Below are 20,083 nucleotides of genomic sequence, written 5' to 3'. Positions count from 1 at the left end.
ATTTGAAAAGTTTTAAGGGAGGGAGAAAAACTCTTTTCTGGCAAGTTGCGTCGGGATGCCGTGTGAATGAGCCAATGTGCAGCAGTGAGGCAGCCAAATCCAAACCGTCCCTGGGATTTCAGTGACACCGTCGGAAAGCTAATCCGGATGCTTTAGGTTCAGAGACTTCAATCATGAAGGATCCCTGATTTTGACACCAGTGCATTAACTGATAGATGAATTATGGTTGCAGTTATGCCATATTGGTCCGAAGCTTCTTGATTGGATCTGAAATATTTCAGCCAAATGTTTTACTTAAATAAAAGCATCAACAAAAGAGACAAAATCAATAAAACTCTAAAGGTGAATTCTCTCGACTTTCAAGGCCCTCGGAAAACAACAGAACCCTGTAAAGGATACCGAGACATCATCATGTTCACTCCTCCAGACTCCATCAGCAAATTGTTGGTAGCGGTGCTTCCAGCAGGACAACGAGCAGCTTACCCAGATTGAGCTTTTGCCTGGAGGTTGTGGTGCAGCGACATCAATCACATCGCTGGGACTTTGTTTTTGGCAGCGGCGCCTCTCCTCCTCGTACCGGAGGAGGCGGCCCGTCCTCATGCACGAGCTGTGCCAGAGATCTATCAAAAGGTTGTGTTCTTTCAACACATCCTGGGCTGAGCACAACACCTTTTCATTAGTGCAAAGTGCTGCGGTGGAGAGGCGCCACTACTCCTCCGCATGCACAAGCGGGGCCAATAACAGTATTTGTAAAGGAAAAGTGGTAATGACATGTGGGTGGTTTTATTGCTCCAAAGGTCGTTAAGCTCATCAGGAAACAAAAGGAGCGGCTCAGAAACATGCTGCCATTCAGTTAACATGAATATTTTTTGTTTTTAGATTATATTCTTCTTGCAAACAGCTGATTTAAATCACAATTTTGAAAACGTCTTGATGGTGACAGAAATAATTAGCAAATGTTATGTTTCAAAATGTGGGAATATCTTGGAAACAGAAGCTGGTTCAAGGAAATGCATAGCACAGCATTGATAAGTACGTATACATCCCCATTGCCATTATTACTCTAAATTTCAGAATTTATAAATTAATATATTTCATCATACCGTGACAAAATTCTTTTATCCCTCCACTCCACTTAAAGTCATGTTTGACCTAAAAATGATTAATATTGCAACCAAAACGAAGTCATCCTCCATGACTGATTCATATAATTTCCCTTACTGTCATTTACATTATTAGGGAAAGTGCTCAAATTGATCTTCGTCCCCAATTGATATCTCCTCCTTTTAAATTCTGGTCAAGGCTGGCCCATGAATGTAGCCTTTGCACTTTTGGGCACCATTCATTTTTATCGTGCTAAACACACAACTCTAATCCTATCAAAGGGCAAGGAGTATTCCAGAAAAGGCATTAGTGGGGGCTTAGAGAGCGCGGCATTAGTATTCATGGAGTTTCCAGGGAAAGACTCTTAGTTTTAGAGAAATTATCTTGGGAAACTCTGAGGAGACGCTGACATGAACGTTAAAGTGTGAGCGGCCATGAAGAGTCATGCTTGATGTTAGTATGAATTATTATTTACCCTGTATGATGTATGGAACTTTCTCTGTGTTTATGAACATTAACTAAAAGTGTTTGTAGTATTAACATATAGCTTTTCCATTAATCCATTTCATATATATACATTAAATGTGAATACTAAAGTGCAAAACCCTTATTTTAGTGGACACATTATACAAGGACTTTTATTAACACAAGTTTAATTCATTTAGATTTGGTCATCTCTCAGCATGAGCGACATTTTGGTGAAAGGCGCCTTAGCAGAGTCAACATCATCAGAACCTACTGAGCCAAGCGATCGTTTGGGTAATCAGTCACTCTCTTCTCTTTGAGGAATGCTAATGTTCTCTAGAGAGCAGTGATACACAGGACCACAGCTGATTTAGGTTTATTCTTAATACTAACTATCAGAAACGCATGAAATTACCTGTGGATCCTCAAACAGAAGCAGTGAATGCAACTTGAAGACATACTGTATGGTTAAAAAAATTCTGTATGTTAAAAAGTCCCTCATTATGGTCTTAGAAATCCACAAAGTGAATAGGCTGAATGTCCTTTTAAAAATCTGTTCGGTGATGTCGGGTACCATAGAATAGGAAACACGGAGCAATTGTTTGGGGAATAAAACTCAAAAAGCCCTTAAATAGCAGCTGAATTAAACCGTCATCGACAGAGGATACATAAAATGTTTATTCATGAAATGATACCGTCACAGCTCGCCAAAGAGGATCGCCATCCAGTTCTCCCATCCAGCTCTAATTAAACTGCAAGTGGTGTCGCTAGGTTACGGCGATGATTTGTTGTCGTGTCAGGGGAGCAAAGAGACACTCGAGTGTGCCGAGTCATTTTAGGATACTGGTTAGTTAAATCCCTGCGGTGGAAACACTAGCTGATTTTTCAGATACGTTTCAATAGAGTGAGGTTTGAGCGAAGGATGTGTTGAAACTTAAAACACTTTGCTGCTTTCTCCTCTGGAATAAAAAAACAGCCCCGTGCCTCCTACAGATTTAATACAAACCAAAATGAACCCACGTGACAGAGGCAGAAGTGTGCGTAACAACAAAAAGTGCAGGCGGTGCAGCCGATGGGATTGTTTCGTACGCTGCAGATTCCCTCTAATGGGAACAGGGAATATCCACAGTTTAAAGCCTGATGCATGCCCCTCACAACCTAAAGCGACAGGACAGGTACAGGTAGTTAATAATACAATCCATTACACTCACAGGCCTCCGCTATGCTACAAGAGCCTGCATTTGTTATTGTCTTGCTTGTTTTGCTGCAGAAAATGATCGCAGTAAAACGAGCGTATAAGGAGGAGGATGCCGGAGACACGTTGGAAGTGTGTGTGAAGAATCACACGTGTCAAAAACCATACGGCAAGTATTGAACTTTTAAAAGTAACTGTGTCTGATTTCAAAAGCGTTCCCCCTTTTTTTATTTAGCTGTTTGTCCTTGTATGTGAGCATGGAAACACTGAGAAACGAGGGATATTCTTGCCTATAGCCGGCACCATTTTGGTCTGAATGACTGAAAAAGAATTACACCAGTTATTCCAAATCCCAGATGACGCCAGTGACCCGATTGAGTCGACACTCTCCACGGCTGTTCACACTCAACATTTGTCTGGCGTGGCATCCTGTAAGTATGAACCTCCAGCTGCCATCACACTGTTATTGAGTGACTTTGCCTCTGCAGAGCAGTTCGCCCCTGCTGACGAAATCGAGTTCCACATCACCTGCGACGGCCTGGAGACCAAAAAAACGTCTGACTGCAGGCGGTGATGATAGTTGTTCTGATGCTGACAGGTAGTTAGACAGCCGTGATCGGTGGTGCCCCAAGTGGAGCGTAAGGACATTATTATTTTGTTAGAGAGAACATCAACGGAATACAAACTAGTGCTCAGGTGGTAAACGCTCTTTACAACTCCACCACCTCCATCGTCTTCTCATAATTGATCCTTTTATTGGTTTGAAATTAGCTTGTTAACTAGCTACTTGTGAAACAAGTTGTACTCTTACGATTGTACACGACCTACACAAACTCCATTCACATATTTCAAGTTGCTCTTTGGATTGTTAACGGCCGGCACAAGAAAAATCTTGGTCTCCAAGGTTTCAAAAGATGATCCCGTATTCACAAAAACACACAAAAGGAATGAGCCTTCGGTGTGCAATTTAATCACAATACCAGAGAATAATGTGAATGCACAACATAGACCTGTTGCTGTGTTTCATGGACTGGCTGATAAAACATGTTGAGTCTCCAAATGCAGGAAAAATAACTAAAGCTGACGTGTTCTTCAGAATAGCCACAGCTGCTGATTACTAAAGATCTACGAGGGAGTTTCCATCCGTCTGGCGAGATCACGACCTCTTCTCTCCGAGGAGGGAGATCGAATAGAGAACGTGGGAGAGAAAGATGGCGGATCTGTCACGGCTGAGGGTGTGATTAGTGCGAGCGTGGAGAACACGGACGGGGGGGGGGAGGGGTGGCGAGGGAGGGAGGGAGGGAGGGTCGGCGGGTCGACAACGGTGACGGCGACCTTCAGACCTCAGCTGTCTGTCATACTTCAGAAGCCATGGGAACGCTTGAGTGAGGGGGCGTCGGGTGGCTCAGGGCTCCGTGCCAAAAGTCTCCCGCGAGGAGTCTCCTTGCATGAATGACAGACGTTTTAGAGCTCGACTGGAGGAGAAGAACCTCTATTTAGATAATCACGCTGGGTTTCTTTTAGCTTCTCAAATGTATAAATGTTCCCCTTTGACGTTGGGTGGCTGGGAAGTACGTCTCTTGGTTTTAACTGGCATGTTCTGACGGTGATCATTTTAAAGTTTTTTAAGTATTAGTTTAGTTTTCCACTGTTCCAAAGCCTGATTTCACTTATTTCTCACAGAGGAACGTCTGACCTTGTGACCGTTGCAGCCTGGGATTAGAACCCTTTTCTAATTTCAGCCCGTCCTTGTATTCAATCATCGTGCTCTCGAAAAACGTGCCTCTACACGACCATGTGAGTTATATTCAACAAGAGACATTTCAGCTGGCAGGCTTTTCTCCATCTCCTACACATTTCTGTTTTCCACAGGCAGCTCTCGCAAATCCTGGGCACAAATGTCGGGGCAGTATTTTTTTCAGACCACTTGGTGGCAACAGTGTCTCATGTTGTAAAAGGCAACTTTATTACAGTATTGAATAACAGTAAGCAGTGAGACAAGACACATCGGCCCAAAGTGATTCCTCCCACAGAACCTGCATCACTTTGTCACTAACGGCGTGCGTATATGTAGAGCTGCAGCACCAGGAAGTAGCTCCTGTGAAAGACCCGTCCTGCAGCACGGCACGTGCACGGATGTAAAATGGCACATGCACGGATGTAAAATGGCAAATGCACAGATGTAAAATAGCACATGCACAGATGTAAAATGGCAACACACAAATATGAGAGCTACTCTGCTACTGCTCTGCTTTCCCGAGGAAAGTTCTCACAGTAAAATGTGCAGAAAAGTTTCTGTTTTTGTGGTGATTCTTTTTCCATTTTCAGTTTTCCTGTGTTGGTTTTTCGAAGTATGTTCAGAACAAAGTAGCCTTCAAAAATCAATGCTCTGTGGATGCCACTGATTCCACGATAACAAGAATCAACAAGTGTGTTGGTTCTGTTTGTCTTCTCTCCACACTGAGGCCTGTGCAATGGGTAATTCTGTTATTGTAACTCTTTTTTTTTTACTGGGGCAAAAGCCTGATGAATTGACGCCACACTGCAAAACAACACCCTGAAGTTTCCCAAAGGGGGCATGAGCTAATTGTCTGTTGTGTTGTTTAACCCTTAATGAATCACAGCAGTTCACACTGAGGAGAATATTAATCTAATTATAGAGGTTCAGAGCAACAGACTCTCATAGATGAGTAATTAACAGCCGGCGGATGTAAACAATTCAATTATTCCCTGTTTGAGGGAATGCATATAATCCAGCTGCTGGAACCTCTGGCTCAGTTTTCAAGAGGAACCCTGTCATTTTATTTTGGCAACTCAAACGTTTTTATATATCATTTATTTACCCTTATATCACAAAACACGGTCACCAGATGGTTTCTATCACATCCAGCGTTGCTGTCGGTTGTTTGTATAATATTTAGTATTCAAAGCAAAAATTGTCCTTTGTCAAAATCCTCGGTGGCGCAATGAGATGTGATGTCAGATCAGACGCGCTGTTTTTCACATTCACACATACATCACCGATGTAAAGCTAATCACGTTGAAGCTACTGCATTCTGCGTATAGGGTTACCTTCTGTTTACATCCACCTATTTCAGAAATGTCACTTTATCCTGTGAAATCTTTGTGTGAAAATGTCATATTTAGCACATGAATTATTGAGTCATGTCCAAAAAACGTGACAGTGAGCTTCGACCACCAAATTACATCAGTTCACCCTTGAGTGCAGGTGGATTTTTTGTACTAAATTCCCTCTGGCCACAGCTGTTGCCGGCACAGAGGCATAAAAAACAGATCCATCACTAAGATTAAAGGGGTCCTTGGTGCACCACTACTTGGGCCTTCAGTTCCGTGAATGCAGCAAAATCTCATCCCCAGCTTAAAAAAATAACTAAAATGTTCAACCGTGGTCAATAAAGGTTTACGATGCTGTGGGTAAACCGTATGTGGGGAAGCAATATAACTCCAATGAGCAGCCAGTTAGCTTAGCTTATTTTAGCGTAAAAATATTATATCATTTCATTTACTTGTGCTGATATCTATAGTAAAGCTTTCCATTTGCTTGAATCAAAAGCATAATAACAAGCAAGTCCATAACTAAAATGCTTAATGTTTAATTGTGCTTACATTTCAGCAAAAGGATGTGAGTGTGATAAAGAAGAGGCTGACATGAGGTAATTCAACAAATCATTAAACAAAACACAGATCTATTGCAATCAGCTGACTTGGCCTCATATCTATAAACTACCTATGAAGTTTCTTGGCATCTTTCGATACAAAATTCAGTGACATGCACACTCGTGTGCTTGAGACGGAGCAGCTGTTTCGCTGCGGCGGCGTTCTGAACTTTCCCAGGAACCTTTTTTAAAATTGCACTCGCTGGAAGAGAACTTGTGAGGGCGAAGGCCTCTTGTTTAATCAATCCCTGCCGCTGGAGTTCCTCTTCCTCAGTTCAGGGAGGCAAAGGTGGAACACAAACTCAAGCTAGGACGGCAGTGCAAAGAGTCACGGTGAGGAAGCTGTTGGCAGTGAAGGACGACATTCAGACCCTTTAAGTGTACATTGGTGTGAATAAACAAGTGCAACGCCTGCATTCCAAATCCTGCAAGTACACACTCAAGTACATGTACATGAGTGGGACCATCATGCTGCATGAGAGACGGCCCTTATAAATAATATATTATTTGACATGAGATTGATAATATGAGTCGAGTGTTAACAGCATTTTACTGCTCATTTGTACAGTTACTCAGAATAGTACGTGGTTCTCAGCTTGGGTGTGAGGCCCAAAGTTACACAACGTTACATTCACTACTTTTCTTGAACTACAACCAAAAATAGAAACGCTCGACGGACACGGCTGATATGAAGTGCACCCATGAGCTTTTTGTCATACAGTTAATTGCAGAGTGTTTTTCATACGCAACCTACTCAATTTGCATCAACTTGAGACAGAAGCTGCTAATCAACAACCATCATCTCATCGTATTTGCAGAGAATAACTCAAAGGTAATTACACAATCATACAACGGGGCAGTAATATTGCTAACCGAGAGCACAGGCATATTTGGGACACTAAGGAAAGTTTAAAGCAAGCAGATTTTCTCCAGAGTGTAATAAATGTTTTACATCCTCCTTTAAGATCAGCAGATTCCATCTGATGTCAGAGACAAGCGCCTGTTATGGTTTAATGAGGCTGCTTTAGAGGACTTTGAAGATAATTCACACTAACGCCTCACAACTATTGATTCTAATAGGCAGGAATTACGTCCCAGACTTGTAGTACCTTGTTGCGAATGTCTGCAGGGCCAAACAACAACCTTTCCGCCTCACGCTCACAGTGAGAGAAGGTGGACCAGCAGTCTTCACCTCCTGACAGCACAGCTGCTGTGGCCAAAATCATTCCTGTCATGTTAGTTTATAAGAAAAATGTCCTTTTAGCACACAAGTTGATTTAAAGCTGCAGCATTGTGCGCCTAGTTGGTTTGGTGAAATGTGAGCGCTGCTATAAATGTGATTATGTTGCAGCCCCAGCAAACTATTTGTGTAAGTTAATGGGTATAAAATGGGAGTGCTAAAAAAAACAGTGTCAAGGGTCACGGGAAAGACAATGGTGTTTTAATTCAGTGTTTTTTGCTGCTTAAAATGAACTTAACTTAGAATGTAATGCTCATAGATCAGGGGTTCAGCTTGTGTCACTGCGTCAGTGTTTTATCATAAACATTTATACATCTGCCTTCACACACGCCGTCAAAACCACATGACCCTGTCAGGTGAAGATTCCCTATCTTACTCAAGCTGCCAAATAGAAGGATTATCTTCAATGTGTTTGTACATTAAGGCGTGAAAATGTTGCCTCATGAAATCCGTCACGTGTGGAGGATCCAGATCGAGGGAAACTTCACATCGAGATCTGCGGTTTAAAAAACCCCAGCTGGAAATTCATAACAGCATTTCTGTAAATCTGATTCACAAAAAACATCGGAGGCCTGGAACCTGCAACCTGCAACGCTTTTGTCTCCTGCCATCGCTGCCCGAGCAGTTATTAATAAACTAATTAGCGGATTATTATCTGCCCACCTGTGCTCTCTTGTTCCTGGAAAGAAATGGTCTTCACAGCAGTGACAATAACACTGAGGAGACTTCATGTTGTGTCACCCAGCGTCACGGTGTAGGTACACACCACAGTGCGGGAGGACGGCCAGATGGTTGGATGCGTTTTCGTTCCCGTCTTTGATCTAAAACGGTACAAAAGCCGTCTTAAATTACAAATGAAAATATGTTTAAATGTGAGGAAAGGACATGAACATCTGTTATACTTTTTTTAATTAGATTTACAGGTTGGATAGATCTGAAGGAGGATCTATCTTCATTCGAAAAGGGTACAAATTGGACACATTGAAAATCCTCTTTCCGTCTCCACTAATCTGAATACCAGTAAGAGAAATGGAGCCAAATCCTTAAGAAGGATGAAAGTAGATGTTGACTATAGGCTACACACAGCTTATGGAGGTATGACTTGCCTTTTGTAAGGATTACAGGTTTCGCTTTCATCCAATTTCCCTCTGGTGCAAACAAATTGTAGAAAGGTCACTCGGCTAGAGACATTACTCTTTGATTATCTTTCAGTATAAATTATTTAATAAAAAAAACGTTTGTTTTGCAGCTTGTATTTAACGCTGAGGACAATCCATTCGGTAACTTCCACAGAAAAGCACGGAAGAGAAAAACTGAAACCTGCTCACTGTGGCAGCGGAAACACTTGTTTTCTTTGTGGTTATCGTGTCGTGAACACGACAAACCAGAGGTTGTTGTGTTCAAGCTCAAGTGTGCGTTTGCTCGGCTGAACACATTCATCTCTTTGGGAGACAGAAGTGAGAGTAAATAACTAGTCCTAAAACGATGCTTGTAATATGTTGTAAGACAAATAATTAATCATATGAAAGTATTGACATTATTTTTTATCAATACCAATATCTTTTTTTAATGATGAATTATGTTCTGAATATTCTCCTTTGATTTACGGAGTGGGATTTCAAGAAGCATTACATGTTTATATAAAGGCTGTGATATCTGTCAAAAATACAAAGAGTAATAGAGTGTAGCACATTTATTATAGTCATTGAGTTTCAGCTTTACTTGGGGTACAGGACCCCCAACCGGCGCGGCACTCACACCGCGCCGGTTCTACCTTCTCAAGAGGCCTCCAGGCCGCAAATTCAGTTCCTTCGCCCGAGGACATTTCCGCATCCGTTGCTCCGTCAGTCTCCAGTCGCCCCCCCCCCCCTTCCCAACCCGTACGCAGCCGAGCTAACGAACTGCTGAGCTGATCCTTGAATCCGTCTTCATGCGGAGGACACTGGAGTGATACCTGGAGCACTGGGCAGCAAGAAAAGGCCACGCTCGCTCTCAGAAGCTGGAGTGAAAGCACTTGAGTGAGCATAAACGAATTCAGCTGGCGGCTCGGCGTGCTGCAGAAGCCAAGAGGCGCCGTTTTCAGTAATGAACAAAGGTGCGGCAGAGAGCAGCTCCCTCATCCGCTGTGCCAAGATGTGACCGCACATCTGATATCGTTCTAATGGCACTACTTTTACTCTGGTAATATTTTATGGAGGCTTCTGAAAGAGAAAAGGCTGGATTTTTCTGCTTATGGCAGCAAAGTAATAAATCTGCTGATGAGACGAAAATTGAATATAATATATATACATATTATATTTGGACACGGGTTTGTGTTGGGATTTGATTGAGATGGCAATTAAAATTGAGTCGCTAAAACTATGAATGGACATTTTTATTCCTTACCAGCCTGCCGTCAAAGACGGAAATGCAAACGACCTTCAGGAGTGAAACAGAAACTCATCTACTCCGGAAGGCTGAACACGTCGGATCGCAAACCCATGAATGAAACCTCCCGAAGCATCAAACCGAATACTGAATGGACTTTAATGAGCAGACAGAGAACACCTAGGAACAGTTATACCAATGTTGCATTATTTTCCACACGCTCCGTTTTATTCAGCTTTGATGTGTCAAGAAGATCAATACTCACCCTGTAATCAATCTTTTGCCAACATTTACATTAAATGTTTTATTGGTGCATAAACATCAATTTAAAAATGTAGAGGGTGAGATGGATGTTTAGTGTTTATGGAATTGTTCTTCTCTTCAAAAGGCAGGTGTGTGATGACTCCACGCTCTCCACAACCGCTTGATGAATGCAGGAGACTCGGTTAACTATCCCACAATTATAAAGCTCTCTAAGAAAACATGCAGATCAGAAAAGAGCCTTTCGCTCCGTCTGTTTCAATTAACCTACGCGAGGTGGAGAATGGGCCGGGGGAACTTTGCAAAGGGCACATGGAGAAAGAGGTCAATTAACCGCCCCTCTGTCTAATTTGTAAAACTGTCAATAAATTCTCTGCCTGTCTGTCTGCATCTCTGTCTCTCTTCATTAAACATGACAGCTGGACGAAAGGCTTTGAAATCAAGGATTTTGTGACTTTTTCCATTTGTTTATTTTTTAGGACACGGCGGACCAGTTGCAACGTAATGTTTTCAGCGGCGCTTATGTTGTGTTGTGAGCGCCGCGGAGCAGTTCGGGGCGAAACTCAGAAGTCAAATAAATGCCCCGTCGGATATCAAAACAAAAAGTATTGATGAATGAAGAAACAATTGTGCTCCAGCAGAAGGGGCACTGCAGGGCAAAAGGGCAGGTGCTTGAGCACCACTAGAGGGGTCTATCTGTTCACGTGCCTGGTGTGAAGTGTTCCCCATCTTCAGTCCTCTCTAAACTGGACCCCTGCAGAAGCCACCTTGTGTACAATAATCTGTGGCTTAAACAGCCTCCAATAAACGCAGTGCCAAAGACTATAATGCCCATGTTTTTTGGTACACTGAAAAAAGCAAATAGTTGAACCAACTTAATTGAACTATTTGAATTGGTAACACAAGTTTGAATGAATGAATGAATTAAGTTTTTCCAAATGAAGTTAACAAGTTCTATTAACACAATTGATTTTAGTCAGATGGATGTAATAATTCGATGTGTTTCAAATCAATATTTTGCATTACTTTAACTCAAAATTAAAACAAGTCAACCTAAAGTTTAGTTTTTCCAACTCAAATATTTACTTTACCCAAAAGTAAAATACTGCGTCTTTACAACCTAAAAGTATGGTTTCATAAAAGCTAATTTTTGTAGTATCCTTGGTGTAAAATTGTACTTTTGGCCAATTTTAAGTTGGCTAAAAGAAAAATGACAGAGTCAAATTTGATGGTTTTCAAAATGTATTGCTGGTATTTGTTTCCAGTGTTTTTGGAACATAAATATGCAAAAAATGCATAACCATGCCAAGTCACATTTGGCCTTCTGATATGTAACAATGTTTGGGAACACCTGACAGAAATTGAACTTTTTCCCCAAAAATCATATGTATGATAGAAGCATTTGTATATCAAGTGATAATATATATAAAACAACATTGTATTTTAACATTTTTATCTTGGAGCTAACAAAGGCCCAACATCCAAAGGGGCTGAATAGTGAAATGCCCCATATCGAAACACTATTGTGTTTGAAGTCTGCCATACAGATTATGGACCTTGGGGGACATCTTCTGCTGATCAAGCTCCATGATTATCTTCTGGAGCACTTCAAAAGTGAAATGAAGTGGTTTTGGGTAAGAGAGGTTGAGTATCAATCCCAGAAGCAGGGCACAAGCTGAAACGGACAGCTTTTGACAGTTGATGCAACACCTCCACACCCTCAATGACGATGCTAATGTCTTCAGGTGGCTCCTGCAGTCCTTTCCCCTCTTTCCGAAAGACAACAAATATTGCCATGGTGATTTGCTCCACGTCCCTCCGAGCATCATCTGCACTTGAGTCCTACACATGTTTACACGACAAAGACACAATATAATTGGCATCACTTCGCACTGTTATGCACCAGATATGTGACAATCATATCACTGGCACAAGTCCTCCACTGTACTTATTGATTAGGCTAATTCATCATTTTGTTCTGAACACAAAATTAAAATCCACTACCTCTGTTCATGAAAAAAAAGTTTACGAGGGCATCAATTATTTAAGACAATAGCTAAATAATCATAAATATGTATGACTAAAAGATGACAAAATACAGAAAAATTCCCCTTAAGATTAAAGATATTCCCTGCACCGGAGTGTTTTCTACATTTATGGCTTTTGAAGTTCTCATAGATGTTGGTTTTATATTCAGTTTTGGAACACACATGGTACAGTCTCTGTTTTTTTAGCAATTACCTCCACCCCCGACCTAATTTAGTCTAAGAGTAGGACCCCGCACTGCTGACAAATGTATGAACTACCGCGTCAAACACGCAAACACCGGCTGATGTAACGTGAGTCTTAACAGAGACCTGGGTGCAAGTCGTATAATTAGCTTGGTAACAAGCTAATGTAGCCTCACCCGGCTCAGTGTAGTTGCGCTAATGTGCCTCCGCGCTGTACGAGAGGGCAGGTATTTACAAAGGAAAACGTGCAGGTGGCGCCAGTAAATGCGGGCTTTCTGAGGCAGCTAAAACCCAATTTTACATAACGTTAACATAAACCACATTACCTTGAGGTTGTGGTGTAATCCAGAAAGTGAGACCGGGGAAACCTTGTAGCTAATGTAAGCATGCGCAAAATTGCTAATAAGCAGCTAACGTTACATCACTTTGAGTTAGAACATTTAACCGGCAGTCCCATCCGCCAAAATCTTCGGTATGCTAACGTTAGACATGCTAACTGGACACCAACATTACAGAAATGTAAGCTAACGTTGACATACTTGCCAGTAAAGGTATCTCGAGTAACTACCGTACCGGAGCTCTTCTGTGCTGCACGTCAACACTTTGAGACGAACAAGGAGCGTCAATCTAACGTAAATGCTTTTCAATGTATGTTACATCTTTAGTTTCAATGAGCATGCATCTAAAATTGAATGAATAATATTCCCCAAATTCCAATTAACTACACTTCCGGCTGTTACAGAGGGGAAACGCTGTAATCTGTGAACTTTGAACAGTTCATATATCGTACATAGTTTGTAGTTAAAAAGTTGTAAAAATAATAACGGGGGGTACCGACAGGGGGGGGTATCGACTTTGGGGCACCCCTTCGTCGACCGGACCGTTCGGACCGTCGAGACAAGAGGGCTCGAAAGGGATGTTTAAAAATTTGGATTCAAGAGTTTAAACATTTCCGACTTGACTGGCCTTGGCGGCCTGAGCCGAATTTTTGGTTTCCATTGGGACAAAACTCAAAAATCGTTCTTTATTGATTCTTTAAAGCCTTTGCTTTCAAGATCAAGATGAAAGGGTCATAGAAAAAGAAACGGTACAGCAAAGTGTTTTATGCACCATGTGAAGTGGATGAGCTCCATCAATACAAATACACCGTCCACACACACGTTTACTTTAAAGGCCCATTTCTATATTCTAGATACCTTCACTGTAAACATAGACAGGTGACATCAGGATTTCTCCATGTTCCGTGTCCGTGTTCCAAATTCCATGCTCCATGTTCCATGCTCCATGTTCCGTGTTCTATGTTCCATGTTCCGTGTTCTATGTTCCATGTTCCGTGTTCTATGCTCCATGTTCCGTGTTCTATGCTCCATTCCCCACAGTATAAGAAACACAGTCTGAGGCACATTTAGTCAGTTAGTTTCAAACCTCACATCTGCACACACTGAAGTTTTCCGGACAGAAAACTGCAGAAAGCGATCGTCACGCCTCAGGAGTCTGAAGAGGAGATGAAGACGCGTTTTGCTGCACTCAACAGAGCTCGAGGTAAGTGAGATATCCAGACAGACTGCAGCCGTACTGCTGTGAATCATGTGTTTGTACTATCGGGTAACGGAAGCTGTGATGTAGAGTTAGTACCTCGTGATAAACCTCTGATTCCTGCTGTTATCATGTACATGTACACAGAGACACTCACATATAAAAGTACTTACACAGAGACACACACATATAAAAGTACTTACACAGAGACACACACATATAAAAGTACTTATACAGAGACACACACATATAAAAGTACTTATACAGAGACACACACATATAAAAGTACTTATACAGAGACACACGTATATAAAAGTACTTACACAGAGACACACATATATAAAGGTACTTACACAGAGACACTAACGTATAAAAGTACTTAGACAGAGACACACGTATATAAAAGTACTTACACAGAGACACTAACGTATAAAAGTACTTACACAGAGACACACACACATATAAAAGTACTTAGACAGAGACACACACACACACACATAAAGGTATTTACACAGAGACACACACACAAATAACAGACCAGAGTTGTCAAGTTACTGTACTTAAGTAGAAATTTGGGTTATCTATACTTTACTGGAGTATTTATTTTCAGACGGCTTTTTACTTCTACTCCTTACATTTCCACTTAAATATCTGTACTTTCTACTCCTTAAATCTTAAAAACAGCCTCATTACTTCCGGCTTGTCCCATGTTCAAAAACACAAAAAAAAACATCTAGATAAATGGCGCTACTTTTACTTAAGTAAAAAGCTTGAGTCGATACTTCAACTTCTACAGGAGTTTTTTTAAACCCTAGTATCTGTACTTCTACTTGAGTAATAAATGTGAATACTTTTGACCCCTCTGAACAGAACATATAACACACTTACAATGTTGGTAGGCCCAGAGATGCACAAAACATGAAAAGCATACACAGAAATACACCTTAAAAACCACAAATATATAATGTAGACTTACACACACATAGAAACATGAAATAATTAAACAAAAGTGTATCAAATTAAAATAATTGGACGTATGAATGTTGTCTCACATCCTGATGATCCTCCTCACGTCTCTTCTCCTTGTCTCTGCAGACCAACAGGACGTCATCAGGAAGCCATCAGGACGTCACGCCATCAGGACGCCATCAGGACGTCACGCCATCAGGACGCCATCAGGATGCCACGCCATCAGGACGCCATCAGGATGCCACGCCATCAGGATGTGCTGAGAGTCGCCCCCTCAGGAGCAGCGCCAGATCTACGCATGACTCAGATAAGCGCACAACACACACACACACACACATACTCAGAGACAAACTAATATTTAGATGTAGGAATCAGGAATCAGGAAACATTTATTAGCCAAAATATCTCAAACATACAAGGAATTTGTCTTGGCGGTTAGTGCGCGACAGTAGACAGACAGGACAACAGTGCACTTGTAATAAAATAAAGTGGAATGAAATGCTAATGCAATGGGTTAGTAGAATAAGGCTAAGGCTATGGGTTCGTATAAAACAAGGAAATAAAGTTAAAAAAATGTAAATATTAAAAAGTTAAAAAGAAAAATATTAAGCATAAAGTGCACTAACGAACAAGTAACAGACAAGAGACGAAGTGACTGTACACAAAGACACACTAATATTTAATTGTTGACATAGACACACTAATATTTCGATGTACACATAGATCATTCATATTTCGATGTACACATAGACACACTACCTGTAAGAGGCGATTTATGATGTATGGCAGCATCTGATTGATGGGCGGGTCAGCCTATATAGGGTAGGAACCTTTGGGGGCTCGGCAGGTGTTTCTAGCCGGAATGAGAAAAACAGTTTTGACTTTGAATGTAGATGCTAAGCCAACGCTTTAAGCCACTGAGGCATTTTGTCACGTTAGTACATGTTTACCATACATCATGGGGTACATGGGAGTGTGGAGGGGGAGAGAGAGGAGTGATTGAATAGATGAATGAAATGTGTTGAGAAATGTACTTTGAGAAAACAGTTTTGGAAGTATGTTGTAAGGAGGGCAGACAGACCTAATAGTTGAGTCTGAGAGGTTAACATAAACTCACAGACGCATTAACTCCGGAAGGTTAGTATAAACTTTCGGCATAAATTAATTCTGCGAGGCTAACATAAGCTCGTGGACAAAAAATTTTTTTTCTGAAAGGTTAGTATAAACTTTCAGCATACATAGATTCTGCGAGGCTAACATAAGCTCGTGGACACAAACATTTTCTCTGGAAGGTTAGTATAAACTTTCAGAACATAGCTGTCTGCTCAGGTAAAATACATACGATCTGGTTGACTGTTGTTAAATGGAAGGTGAATTTGATGAAGAAGAGGAGGACGGCGGCTGTGAGTCAGCCTTAGATCATAAATATTTAGACACAAATAGACACACTAATATTTCGATGTACACATAGATCATTCATATTTCGATGTACACATAGACACACTACCTGTAAGAGGCGATTTATGATGTACGGCAGCATCTGATTGATGGGCGGGTCAGCCTATATAGGGTAGGAACCTTTGGGGGCTCGGCAGGTGTTTCCAGCCGGTAAAAGAAAAACAGTTTTGACTTTGAATGTAGAGGCTAAGCCAACGCTTTAAGCCACTGAGGCATTTTGTCACGTTAGTACATGTTTACCATACATCATGGGGTACATGGGAGTGTGGAGGGGGAGAGAGAGGAGTGATTGAATAGATGAATGAAATGTGTTGAGAAATGTACTTTGAGAAAACAGTTTTGGAAGTATGTTGTAAGGAGGGCAGACAGACCTAATAGTTGAGTCTGAGAGGTTAACATAAACTCACAGACGCATTAACTCCGGAAGGTTAGTATAAACTTTCGGCATAAATTAATTCTGCGAGGCTAACATAAGCTCGTGGACAAAAAATTTTTTTTTCTGAAAGGTTAGTATAAACTTTCAGCATACATAGATTCTGCGAGGCTAACATAAGCTCGTGGACACAAACATTTTCTCTGGAAGGTTAGTATAAACTTTCAGAACATAGCTGTCTGCTCAGGTAAAATACATACGATCTGGTTGACTGTTGTTAAATGGAAGGTGAATTTGATGAAGAAGAGGAGGACGGCGGCTGTGAGTCAGCCTTAGATCATAAATATTTAGACACAAATAGACACACTAATATTTCGATGTACACATAGATCATTCATATTTCGATGTACACATAGACACACTACCTGTAAGAGGCGATTTATGATGTACGGCAGCATCTGATTGATGGGCGGGTCAGCCTATATAGGGTAGGAACCTTTGGGGGCTCGGCAGGTGTTTCCAGCCGGTAAAAGAAAAACAGTTTTGACTTTGAATGTAGAGGCTAAGCCAACGCTTTAAGCCACTGAGGCATTTTGTCCGAAAACCCTCGTTGACGCGCCGCTGTTGTCCCATGACGGATGAATGAGAGTCTTGTAGTCTTTGTGTTGTTGTAAACAAGTCCACTTATTTGCCAATTTTACTCCTGTCACACGTTTACCATACATCATGGGGTACATGGGAGTGTGGAGGGGGAGAGAGAGGAGTGATTGAATAGATGAATGAAATGTGTTGAGAAATGTACTTTAAGAAAACAGTTTTGGAAGTATGTTGTAAGGAGGGCAGACAGACCTAATAGTTGAGTCTGAGAGGTTAACATAAACTCACAGACGCATTAACTCCGGAAGGTTAGTATAAACTTTCGGCATAAATTAATTCTGCGAGGCTAACATAAGCTTGTGGACAAAAAAAAAAATAATTCTGAAAGGTTAGTATAAACTTTCAGCATAAATTAATTCTGCGAGGCTAACATAAGCTCGTGGACAAAATTTTTTTTTTTCTGGAAGGTTAGTATAAACTTTCAGAACATAGCTGTCTGCTCAGGTAAAATACATACGATCTGGTTGACTGTTGTTAAATGGAAGGTGAATTTGATGAAGAAGAGGAGGACGGCGGCTGGGAGTCAGCCTTAGATCATAAATATTTAGACACAAATAGACACGCTAATATTTCGATGTACACATAGATCATTCATATTTCGATGTACACATAGATCATTCATATTTCGATGTACACATAGACACACTACCTGTAAGAGGCGATTTATGATGTACGGCAGCATCTGATTGATGGGCGGGTCAGCCTATATAGGGTAGGAACCTTTGGGGGCTCGGCAGGTGTTTCCAGCCGGTAAAAGAAAAACAGTTTTGACTTTGAATGTAGAGGCTAAGCCAACGCTTTAAGCCACTGAGGCATTTTGTCCGGAAACCCTCGTTGACGCGCCGCTGTTGTCCCATGACGGATGAATGAGAGTCTTGTAGCCTTTGTGTTGTTGTAAACAAGTCCACTTATTTGCCAATTTTACTCCTGTCACACGTTTACCATACATCATGGGGTACATGGGAGTGTGGAGGGGGAGAGAGAGGAGTGATTGAATAGATGAATGAAATGTGTTGAGAAATGTACTTTAAGAAAACAGTTTTGGAAGTATGTTGTAAGGAGGGCAGACAGACCTAATAGTTGAGTCTGAGAGGTTAACATAAACTCACAGACGCATTAACTCCGGAAGGTTAACATAAACTTTCGGCATAAATTAATTCTGCGAGGCTAACATAAGCTCGTGGACAAAAAAAAAATTTCTCTGAAAGGTTAGTATAAACTTTCAGCATACATAGATTCTGCGAGGCTAACATAAGCTCGTGGACACAAACATTTTCTCTGGAAGGTTAGTATAAACTTTCAGAACATAGCTGTCTGCTCAGGTAAAATACATACGATCTGGTTGACTGTTGTTAAATGGAAGGTGAATTTGATGAAGAAGAGGAGGACGGCGGCTGGGAGTCAGCCTTAGATCATAAATATTTAGACACAAATAGACACACTAATATTTCGATGTACACATAGATCATTCATATTTCGATGTACACATAGGCACACTACCTGTAAGAGGCGATTTATGATGTATGGCAGCATCTGATTGATGGGCGGGTCAGCCTATATAGGGTAGGAACCTTTGGGGGCTCGGCAGGTGTTTCTAGCCGGAATGAGAAAAACAGTTTTGACTTTGAATGTAGAGGCTAAGCCAACGCTTTAAGCCACTGAGGCATTTTGTCCGGAAACCCTCGTTGACGCGCCGCTGTTGTCCCATGACGGATGAATGAGAGTCTTGTAGTCTTTGTGTTGTTGTAAACAAGTCCACTTATTTGCCAATTTTACTCCTGTCACACGTTTACCATACATCATGGGGTACATGGGAGTGTGGAGGGGGAGAGAGAGGAGTGATTGAATAGATGAATGAAATGTGTTGAGAAATGTACTTTAAGAAAACAGTTTTGGAAGTATGTTGTAAGGAGGGCAGACAGACCTAATAGTTGAGTCTGAGAGGTTAACATAAACTCACAGACGCATTAACTCCGGAAGGTTAACATAAACTTTCGGCATAAATTAATTCTGCGAGGCTAACATAAGCTCGTGGACAAAAAAAAAAATTCTCTGAAAGGTTAGTATAAACTTTCAGCATACATAGATTCTGCGAGGCTAACATAAGCTCGTGGACAAAAAAATTTTTTTTCTGGAAGGTTAGTATAAACTTTCAGAACATAGCTGTCTGCTCAGGTAAAATACATACGATCAGGTTGACTGTTGTTAAATGGAAGGTGAATTTGATGAAGAAGAGGAGGACGGCGGCTGGGAGTCAGCCTTAGATTATAAATATTTAGACACACATAGACACACTAATATTTTGATGTACACATAGATCATTCATATTTCGATGTACACATAGATCATTAATATTTCGATGTACACATAGATCATTCATATTTCGATGTACACATAGACACACTACCTGTAAGAGGCGATTTATGATGTATGGCAGCATCTGATTGATGGGCGGGTCAGCCTATATAGGGTAGGAACCTTTGGGGGCTCGGCAGGTGTTTCCAGCCGGTAAAAGAAAAACAGTTTTGACTTTGAATGTAGAGGCTAAGC

This window comes from Gasterosteus aculeatus, chromosome 18 (genome assembly GCF_964276395.1).
Source record: "Gasterosteus aculeatus chromosome 18, fGasAcu3.hap1.1, whole genome shotgun sequence".
Taxonomy (NCBI): Eukaryota; Metazoa; Chordata; class Actinopteri; order Perciformes; family Gasterosteidae; genus Gasterosteus; species Gasterosteus aculeatus.
The sequence above is the reverse complement of the archived record's forward strand: the minus strand, read 5'-3'. Positions refer to the sequence as shown.